The 10,220-nt window shown below is 44.7% G+C and overlaps 1 long non-coding RNA gene across 1 annotated transcript; it reads right to left on the reverse strand.

The window, feature by feature from the left end:
* Positions 1 to 19: 19 nt before the first annotated feature.
* LOC121143616 lies at positions 20 to 3,380 on the reverse strand. The gene is made up of 3 exons (XR_005880880.1): positions 3,268 to 3,380; positions 1,915 to 2,155; positions 20 to 1,040 (listed from the first exon to the last, which is right to left on the reverse strand). It is a non-coding gene; the product is annotated as an uncharacterized LOC121143616 (long non-coding RNA).
* Between the last annotated feature and the right edge of the window lie 6,840 nt (positions 3,381 to 10,220).

A 10,220-nucleotide genomic window follows, 5' to 3' on the forward strand; every position in this document is an offset into this window, starting at 1 on the left:
GGTATGTGAAAACAAATCCCACTGGCCCTGATCTCAGTCACAGAGGTTCCCCCCGAGATCTTATGAAATTTAAGCTGCAATTGTCAACCTATTAGAAGTCACCACATTACTTAACACTTGTGATCTTATCAAAGAGACATCTGGTAGAAATCTTTTCTGTGGTTCGTGAACAATTCTGTTTCATCAAAGCGAATAACGTGTTAACCATTCTCTATACTTTATGGAGGACATAGAAGACTTTTAAGTTGTATCTTAGATTAATTTGTTGTAGACTGCCTTGCAACAAATTACAGATTCTGGTGAGTTGTTTCTGGAAGCTCAACCCGCTGCAATTCCAGTGTCCTTTGCACACCATCTTGTGAAAATGGAAAGAAGGTGAGAGGTAGAGAGGTTGGAAAAGTCATTGTCACCATGGCTAACATAGAATGGAAGAGCTGTTCCCTCCACAGAGTGAGTAGGAGAGGCTAAATTAGGCACAAAGGTAATTTTACACTGAGGTTTTATAAGTTCACCTTGTTTTATATATAATTGATAATAGTTTTGTTTTGCCTATATTACAGAAGATAGAAGCAATCAAAATGAATAAGACGGAGAAAACCATGTGGGGCAGATTAACTCGTTTTAAATCTGGTGTTTTTCACTAAAACACGTAAGAATCTTGTCAGACACTGGCTGACTCCCCTCTTGCACTTCCATAACTTATGAACTTCACCTTCCTACTGGGATTCTTTTTAGGACCACGTTCCACGGGGTGAATTACAGATCTCAACTTTCACCTCCAGATTTGGGTAAAGCAATTGCTTTTCCTGTACCACTGGCTGGAGTTGATTCCTATTGGGTGCAAACACAGGCATTTGTTCTCATGATGCAATAATAAGATGAAGTTTCCTAACTTCATCATTCACAAGGCTTCGTTCCTCCACATAAACAGTGAGTAAGGAGAACATCACTCTAGGAACTCCAGTTGTTCAATTGTTAGCACCCAAGGATAAAAAGAGGCCCATCTTCCAGAGGTGCCTTAGGTGCAAACACAAATTTACCTGTGGTGAAATAAATGTTTACTTTTTAAACGGTCAGAAGAACTCTCCTCAGTTTCTGGCTGCCATGTATTCAGGGTTCTGCTCCTCTTCCCCAGCCTCTCTGCTCCTCCCTCTCAGCTCCCTTTTCAGGACCCTTGAGTCCAGGGCAGGGGGGTGGGGGCAGGGCCGCTGAGCAGGGTGGGAACAAGTCTGGAGATCTCACAGGTTACCACATCTGCTGGGCAGATAACATCTGCAGATAATGACAGGGCAGGGGTGAAGGGTAGAAAGGCCAAGCTGCAGAAGAGAGATGAGTGTGGGGGAAGGGGGGAGCTGTTGCAAGAACTCTGTCACCTCCACTGTTCCCTGTGACCCCCTCATTGGCAGCCTCAGGCTGCATTTTAACTTGTGTTTTTCTGTTACTCCCCTCATTCCTTCATCACATTTTGTTTGAGCACCTTCTTTCATTCTGGGGGGTAATAGTTTTCCTTTGCTTTGCTTCTTTTTTTAAATTCCCGACAATTTCATACATATACATTTACAGTGCATTTTGGTCATTTTCACCTCGACAATCACCCTTTCTAACCCTTCTACTCCTGTTGAACCCGTTTTCTTCCCAACAGCCCTCTCCACTCTCATGTCTTGTTTTGTTGGGGTTTTTTTGTGACCCACTAGCTTTAATTAGGCTTACTAATTACTAATAACTCATGTGCCTGAGCAGGAATAGGGAGGCTGTTGCCTGAAACATGGGCAGCTTTCCCCTTTAACTGATGCACCACATGAGGGCACAGGCCCTCCCTCCCTTAGCTTCTCTTCCATTCACAGAACAAAACAGATACTACAATGACTCTGGAGGCTGGAGTTGGTGACACCTGATGTTGCCCACACCTAGTACCTTCAGCATATTTGCCCTGTTGCCTTAGCCAGAGAGGGTGCTGGTGTGAAGGAGGCCTCTGTAGTCCCTGGGAGTCATAGATCAGTCCACGTTTATAGCAAAGATGAATGGGCACCCAGCATCCAATCTTGAGTGCTCGGAGCACCATGGGCTCAGCTGTGTGGGAACATGGAGGTGGTCTACTGTCTACTCTGTGCTCCCCGAGCTCCAGGCCCTGCTGAGCTTCACACTGTGGCCAAATCTGGAGGAGTATGAAGGCAAAAAATAGATCAACCCTGAGCCCATGACAGCACACAGAATTCAACCACCATATCATCTCTCCATCCTCCTGTTCTTCTACTTCCCCCTCTTCCCCTCTTCCCTCTTCCTCCCTCTCCCCTCCCTTCTTTCCTCGCTGCTTCTCTCCCTCACTCTCTCTCATATCACACACACACACACACACACACACACACCACATCCCTCTCTTCCATTCCCCCTCTCCTACCCTCTCCCCCTCCCCCTCTCTTTCCTTGCTAAATATGCAACTATTTCAGCCATAAGCCTATCAGACCACAGGACTAGAACCCTCCTAGGTACATCTTCTCATTTCTATCACGGACTTGAACCGTGCAAAGGCACAATGGCAGACAAACCAACCCAGCCCCCAGGGGCATGGCATAAAACCACACCTGCCATTCCAGAAATCCTGTTACTGAAAATGCTCAGAAGAGCTTCAGTTTACACAAGCCCCTGAGCAGGGCTCATGAGCATGTGACGGAAGGCCAGCTCATTCAGTAGTAACTGCCGACTAATTCAGACAGTAGCAGACACTTTCTCTACCCAATAACTGTGACAAAAGCAGACCGGTCAACTTAAAGGAGAAAAGGCACAGTTGACTTGAGGCCTCAAAGGTTGTTTGAGTCACAGTTGATCAGCCTCAGCCCTGTTGAATCAGGGTAAGGGAAAAACATGGCGGAAAGTGCGCCATGAAATAAGACTGCACAAGAATCTCTTTGTGAAGTGGGTGGGGGGTGACAGTTCTGGGGACAAGATATATCCTCCCTTTGTGCACCCCAGTCAGTACCCTACTTCCTACAACCCCCTACACACAGCCCATCCAGGCTTTATGCATTGCCGAGGTTAGCCCCCTCATGAGCCCTTAGCACCACCATCTAGGTACCAACCTTCAACACAGGAGCCTCTGTGGCCTACGCTTCACATCTAGAGCCTAACGATCGATGGACCCAGCACCCACACTGCGGGGAAATCTGAAGCTTTGGCTAATGGCAATGAGAAGTGGTAAGAGGCTTTGTCCCCAGCACTCTGTTTTCCCATCACAGCGCAGTGCTGAGCAATTTCCTTACCGTCACTTACCTCAGACTTTTCAACAATCCACTCCGCTCAGCCACAGTGAGGGACAAACACCTATGTGACTGTCATTCGGCCCCACTGGTCTATTAACATTGCCATGCATTTTTCTGGCATCGCATTAATTTCCAAACACAGTCCAAACTATATCAAGGTTATAGCCATGTCAAAACATGTATGGGGGCCAGCAAGATGGCTCAGTGGGTGTACCAGCCAAGACTGATAATCTGTGTTTGATCCCCAGGATTCACGCAGTGGAAAGAGAGAACTGACTCCAGCAAGCCGCCCTCTGACAGGTGTGTCTCCACTCCCCACCCCTACCCCCCATCCCCTACCCCCACCCCCCCACACACACTCATAATTACATAAGTAAATGGAGTTTTCAAAATCCCAGAAATGTGCGGGGCAGTGGTGGTATATGCTCTTAATCCCAGCACTCTGGAATCAGAGACAGGTGGATCTCTGTGAGTTCAAGGCCAGCCCAACCTGGTCTACAAAGTGAATTTCAGGAGAAGCTCCAAAGCTACACAGAGAAACCCTGTCTTGGAAAAAAAAACACTTCAAAAATGTGTCAAGGGTTACAAAGATGACGAGAACATTCACAGCTGGACATTGAAAATCATTGAGCTTCTTGGTGCTATCATGGTGCTTTCACAAAGCAAGCATTTGTTCTTGTTGCTAAGCAATGTGTCTAATATCAATTTTATTCCATAATAGGCCAATTAAGAAAAGGGCAAGTGGAAGGCTTAGAAATAATAACTTAAGAAAGCAAGTAGTGTGAGGAAACTAAGCTCACTCTCCCACAAGAACCACAACAAAATACTAACCAGGACAGCAGGCAGGTGCACTCAATAAACCTGTTTGTTGTTTTTGGTTTAGTTTTGGTTTAAGGGTTTTCCCCCCCCAAAGCTTGGGTGTTTCTTTGTAGCAATTAACAGTCTACGTGGCTCCCACTAAAAGTATTTACCTCAAGAATTTTTGTGAAGGTTTTCTTTTGTCAGACAGAATTAGGGTGAGAAAGCGAGCAACATACCCAGGTTAGTGGTACTGGTGTATTCCAGAAGTTCTAGAATTGAGAACGTCACACCGTTCCTGTTTCTCTCCTGTAATCCTTATGATGACAGCACTCATTCTCACATTACCATACCATTGAGTCAAAGCTAAGGTATCATTAACTTTTCTCAGTGTTGTGACAAAAAGCCAGACAAAAGCAACTCACACTATGAAAGGCCTGGTGGTTAAGGCAGGAATGTCAGGCAGCTGGTCACACTGTCCCCATATCCCAGAGGCAGAGAAGAGACTGGAAGGGGGCTGAACTTCCTGCTTCCAGTGACCCACTTCCCCCGGGAAGCCCCTCTGTTCACAGGTCCCCAAGTGTTCAAACACATGTGTGCACAATTTCACACTCAGACTACAGCACTGAAACAGTCTGGTATTTCCAAGCTAGTTTCCACATTGAAAACAGCTCCAGAGACATCTAACTATGAAGATAATACTCCTAAGACATACTCATTAAGCAGTAGGTTAAACCCTAGAGGAGTGTGGGTAGACCCTTGTTGAGAAGGATACAGCAGCAGCAGCAGCAGCAGTTGAAATTAACAATAAAGAGGTGACATTTGGCCTCATGGGAGACTTCCAGTGTTTAATCTCCAGAGCGAAAACTGAAGGTCCTGTCTCTTATCTACCATGTTTTCCTACTTGTCCATGGCCTCTCAGAGGTTTCCAGTCTTCTGCCAGTGACATACACAGAGCGTTAGCTGTCTGTGCTGATGAACATCCTCTCTGTCATCCTCAGCCATCAGCAGCTGCAGACAGACGTTTCTGTTTTCATCTCCTATGGTCGTGAAGAGCATTCAGATGTAGCTTTAAGTGCTCTTCCCTTTTAAGTTAGATTCAAATGCTGTAAGACAATGGTAACCATTAGCTGTTACTCTATCAACGTCCGAGGGACTGAGATGAGCCCCTAGCTTTAATAGTTATCAAAACTGCAACTTCTACTGTGGACCTTTCATCTGAAGTCAACCCCCACCTCCCCACCACCTAACCCCAACCCCCAGTCCCTTCCCAACCCACCCCTACTACCACCCACTGCTGAAGGCTGCAGTCTTAAAGCCTTGAAGCTTTGCTTTTTGGATTTGCCTGTCTCCTGTTTTGACAACCTTGTGTTTGCTATATCCTAACTGTAGATTATTCCTTTCTAAAAACTGTATGTGTTTATGTGTGTGAGCATGTGTGTGGGTGTGTACTCGGAGGCCAGAGTTCAACACTGGGCATCTCCCACAATTTCTTCTCTGGCTGATTTTTTGAGACAGGGTTTTTCACTGAACCTGGATCTCACAAATTCAGCAAGATGGGCTGAGCAGCAAGCCCTGAGGAACCTCCTATCATTGCCTCCCCAAAGCTGAGATTACAAACACACGTCTCCTGAGACTGGTTTTTTTAATGTGTGTGCTGGTGATCCAGACTCAGACCCTTATGCTCGCACAGCAAGCACCTTATCCAGAGTGATATCCCCAGTGACCCGCCCCCAGACTTGCCTTTTCTTTATTGTTTCTGTCCTTGGAAATGACTAACACCTGCCACTCAAGGTTAGGCTGAGAACTACCTCCAGAAGTCTCTTCCTTTGGTGTCATTTTTTTTGTTTGTTTGTTTGTTTGTTTGTTTTTCAAGACAGGGTTTCTCTGTATTGTTTTGGAGGCTGTCCTGGAACTCACTCTGTACACCAGGCTGGCCTCGAACTCACAGAGATCCGCCTGCCTCTGCCTCCCAAGTGCTGGGATTAAAGGCATGCGCCACCAACGCCCAGCTCCTTTGGTGTCATTTTTATGGGTGTCTTTACATCCTGTGTTATCTGGACCTACACACAGATGAGATACACTGTTAGCTTTGTCGCTGGTATATTCCCCATAAGAGGGGACAGAAGCATAGTTCATTGATTCTCCTTTCTCTAATACAGTAACTACTCTTCCATAAATGTTTGCTGATTTCCCACCAGGGTCCCAAAGGATGAGATTGTCACAATGTGCCCCTTGTGCTTTTTGTGGTTGCTTATTAGTTCTCAAGCACCACAGGATTGCTTTGAGGGTCATGCAGTCATTTCAGAGCAGAGAAACTATTCCTTCAAGAGGGACACATTGGATCTGTTTTAATTAGGGAAAAGTATCATACAGGCGACATCAGGCATGGTATATGTCTACTTCTGTAGGACTCCAGCTATTCCTTTGTCCTTTCTTTGAAATTTTGATTAGATTTCGGGGGGAGGGCTGTTTTATTTTGCTTGAGACAGGGCCTCATATAGGCCAGGCCTTGAATTCCCAGTCTTCTGGCCTCCACTTCAAGGACTCCAGGTGTGCACCAACACACTCCTTCCCTGAGTCAACTGAAACATTATTTTTCAGGCTCCTGTTTTCCACTCCTCTCCAGAGCTGCACCCTGAACTTATTGGGTCCCACCCAGCCCCTCAGTCAAACTCTTCTTGTTGCCATCAGTGACAAAGGTTCCAAGTTCCCACTTTCTCTAATAAGGAACTGACCAGCTGGGAAAGAGGCAGCAATCGCCCTCTGACAGGTGTTTCCCACAGTTTCCTCCCCAAGTGGTTCTGTCCCATGGCCCAGATTCCGCGGGAGACAGATTCCCTCACTTTGCAGATTTAAGGCTTCCCTGAAGTTTCTTACAAGAGAACACTGCATCTTTCTACCTCCCTTCCTCGAGGAAAAATCTGGGCCTTAATAACTGTTTTAAGTGAAAAAGAAAAGTGAATACACCTATCATAAATTCTTCTTCAACTACACTCAACCTAGAGTCATGGCTTTGGTTTGATTTGGGATTTAGTTTTGGTAGGTTTGGAGGCAGAACCTTGCTATGTAGTCCAGGCTGACCTCTAACTGCCTCAGACTCAAGAGGGCTGGATTCGAGCAGAAGCGAGGGGTCAGCCTCTTCTTAGTATCTGTACGCCACTAGTTTGTAGAGAATGCAGATGAGAGGCTAAGGAGATGGGTCTGGAGGTAAAATGTCTGTGCCATATACTAAAGAATATTAGTCCCATGCCCAGAACCCACGCAAACCCAGTCTGGATGAACTGGTGAGCTTGACTCAGGGAGAGGTCCTGTTTCAAAACCTAAGGTAGAAAATGACTAAGAAAGACACCTAATGTTGACTTCTGGCTTCCATATTCTCGTGTACACACATAAAACACACACACAATGAATCAATAATTTTTAAAAGAATGAACCTGTCTAGAACAGCAAGGACTAGGCTTATGCTACATCATGAATTTGTGATCTCTCCTAGAACAGATATTGCTAATATGTTTTGCAGTGAGGAAATCATGGTACCTAGATTTAGAATGGTCTATTTGATCAAGCAGTAACTCCTAGGATGAACACTGACATCTCCGAGGTGCTCAGCCTTTTAGCCTGGACAGGTACCTCCCCTCAGAGACATGCATGAGAGTTAAATACACCAGGAATAATTTGCATCATTCACATGAAGGATTCGTATCTGGGCTCTTTGCATTCTGAAGTCAGAATCACTTGGCATTCCTGCAGCTAGTCAAGTCTCTGAAAGTTTTAGGGGAATTTTCTCTTCAGAACACTATCAGATGTAGGCAAGAACTGACAGAGTTAAAGGCCTTTCCAGCACATTCCCTTAGGACACACCTTTTTGTTTTTAAGCAGCATGCCATTATTCTGAATATTCACAAGCACGAACTACCGATGTACACTGAAACTCTGTGTGAACACTGCTTTGATCCTGTGTACAGTGGCCTAGGAACCTGAAATCAGAAGGAAAATAAGTGACAAGGAGTGCCAGGGGACCATGTTTTACAAATCAGAACTCCCATGCAACCTCTAGACGAGTTCACGGGGCACCATGTTAGCATAGAAGGCCTAGCAATGCTGTTTCCATAACTCATGGTTTTAATACCTAAAACATGCAACAAAACCATTCATCTAGATGTTAGTATTCTCTACTTTTCATCATCACAGACTGCATCCTGGTTTGCAATACCTGTAATATGAGCATTCAGGATGAATAAAATGAAGTATAATAGTACATCAAAGCCAACTTTTTCCTGGGGACTGGAGAGATGACTCTGTGGGTAAAGCACTTATGACAGAAGTGTAAGGAGCTGTGTGTGAATTTCTAGGACCTACATAAAGTACAATTCAGTAATCCAAATGTTACTCTTGTGAGATGGGAGCTAGAGACACGGCACAAGCCCTGGAAATAAAGGAAACAAAGCCAGGCACCTCACAACAGAGGCAAACAATGAAGAAAAAAAGAGACACAACCTCAAACAAGATGCATACACCTGAGACTTCGACACATATGGGTGGCACACATGCCCACTCCCCACGCGCGCCCCCCCACACACAGAGCAAACATACATAAAACTTAACAAGAAATCATGAAACGAAAGAAACTTTTTAAATATTTCCAAAAGAGTGTAAGGGTCCAACAAATGGCAGTTAAACATCTAACTCATCTCCTTCTAGCCGCAAATTGCCAGGTGGTACCTACTTTTTTGGTATCAGCCATGGTAACTTTTAATTGCTGTTCAGGGATGTATGAAGTTAGCAGAGCTAGGTGGGGCATTCTTTCAATTTTAGCACTCGGCAGGCAAAGACAGGTGGATCTCTGTGAGTTGGAGGACAACCGTGTCTACATAGATTGACCCTGTCTCAAAATAAATAAACTAACAACAACCCCCCCAAGAGGAATTCATGAAGTTGATATTGGAATAAATTTTAATCTTTTTTTTTATTTTTCGAGGCAGGGTTTCTCTGTGTAGCTTTGTAGACCAGGCTGGCCTTAAACTCACAGAGATCTACCTGCCTCTGCCTCCCCTCCTGAGTACTGGGATTAAAGGCATATGCCACTACCACCTGACTTTAAATCTTAGTATATTCATTATTCTACGTCAGGGTTGTTGAAGCTTTGGATCTCTTTTCTTACAGGAAGCATATGGAAGTGAGTGGGAATGAATACACTTGTCTGCACTGGGGAGCAGGCTGGTCAACATGTATAGCCCTAGGGACACAACCTCATTTTATCCCCAGAACACCCTTATGAGGTAAGCACCATCATTACTTCATTTTATAGATAGGATTACAAAAAAAAACAAAATAAAAACAAAATAAAAACAAAAGACAGAAGGACCTGTTCTAGGGAAGCCAGATGGAGGTGAGGACCAAATTATCCATCCACACTTCTAGAATCTCAAATACCAAACCCATATCCACGTTCCTCTGTTGCCTCCATAGTTATGAGACGAGTAACGCATCTAGACAAAGAAGCTGGCAGATCGCCATAGTTACAGATCCAAAGCTTGCCTTCAGAAACCCACAGCTGTGCCATTTGCCAGCTTTGTACATCTAACACAAACTTATACCTCCATTTCCTCGTTTGTAAAATTGGATATTAGTCCCTACTTGACATGGTTATTGAGGATTAAATTAGTTAGTATGAGTAAAACACCTAGTACAGACATCTGCACATACTGGGTGTTCTGGTTTTCTATGAAGAAAAAGATCTATGCCATTACAACAAAGCATGTAGACTTGGTGTGGGGTGGTCTTGCTTCTCAACTTGACTGGGTTAATAGGTATTTAGGGTTGGTAAACCGCTTGTGTTTCTTTGGAAGACTGTCCAAGAATGCATGACATTGATCTTTTTATCCAACAGTATGATAACTTCAGAGAACCCAGTTCCCCAATCCGATCCTGACACGTGATTCAGAAGTATTGAAGCAATTCTAGGAATGTACACAGACAGGTGCAAGAAAGGATTTATTTTTCAGTTTTAGAGCAGGTGTTCTCATTCTTTTGCGCCACTTAATGGATGCATGGGAAACTGCTATGGGCCTTCTTCTATACATACAAATAAGTTTCTCCACATGATTTCAGGTGCACAAAGATTCCTGATGCTTACATCCTCCAAAGGGGGAATCCCTGCTT

The sequence above is a fragment of the Mesocricetus auratus genome, unplaced genomic scaffold (assembly GCF_017639785.1).
Source record: "Mesocricetus auratus isolate SY011 unplaced genomic scaffold, BCM_Maur_2.0 Super-Scaffold_100013, whole genome shotgun sequence".
Lineage (NCBI taxonomy): Eukaryota > Metazoa > Chordata > Mammalia > Rodentia > Cricetidae > Mesocricetus > Mesocricetus auratus.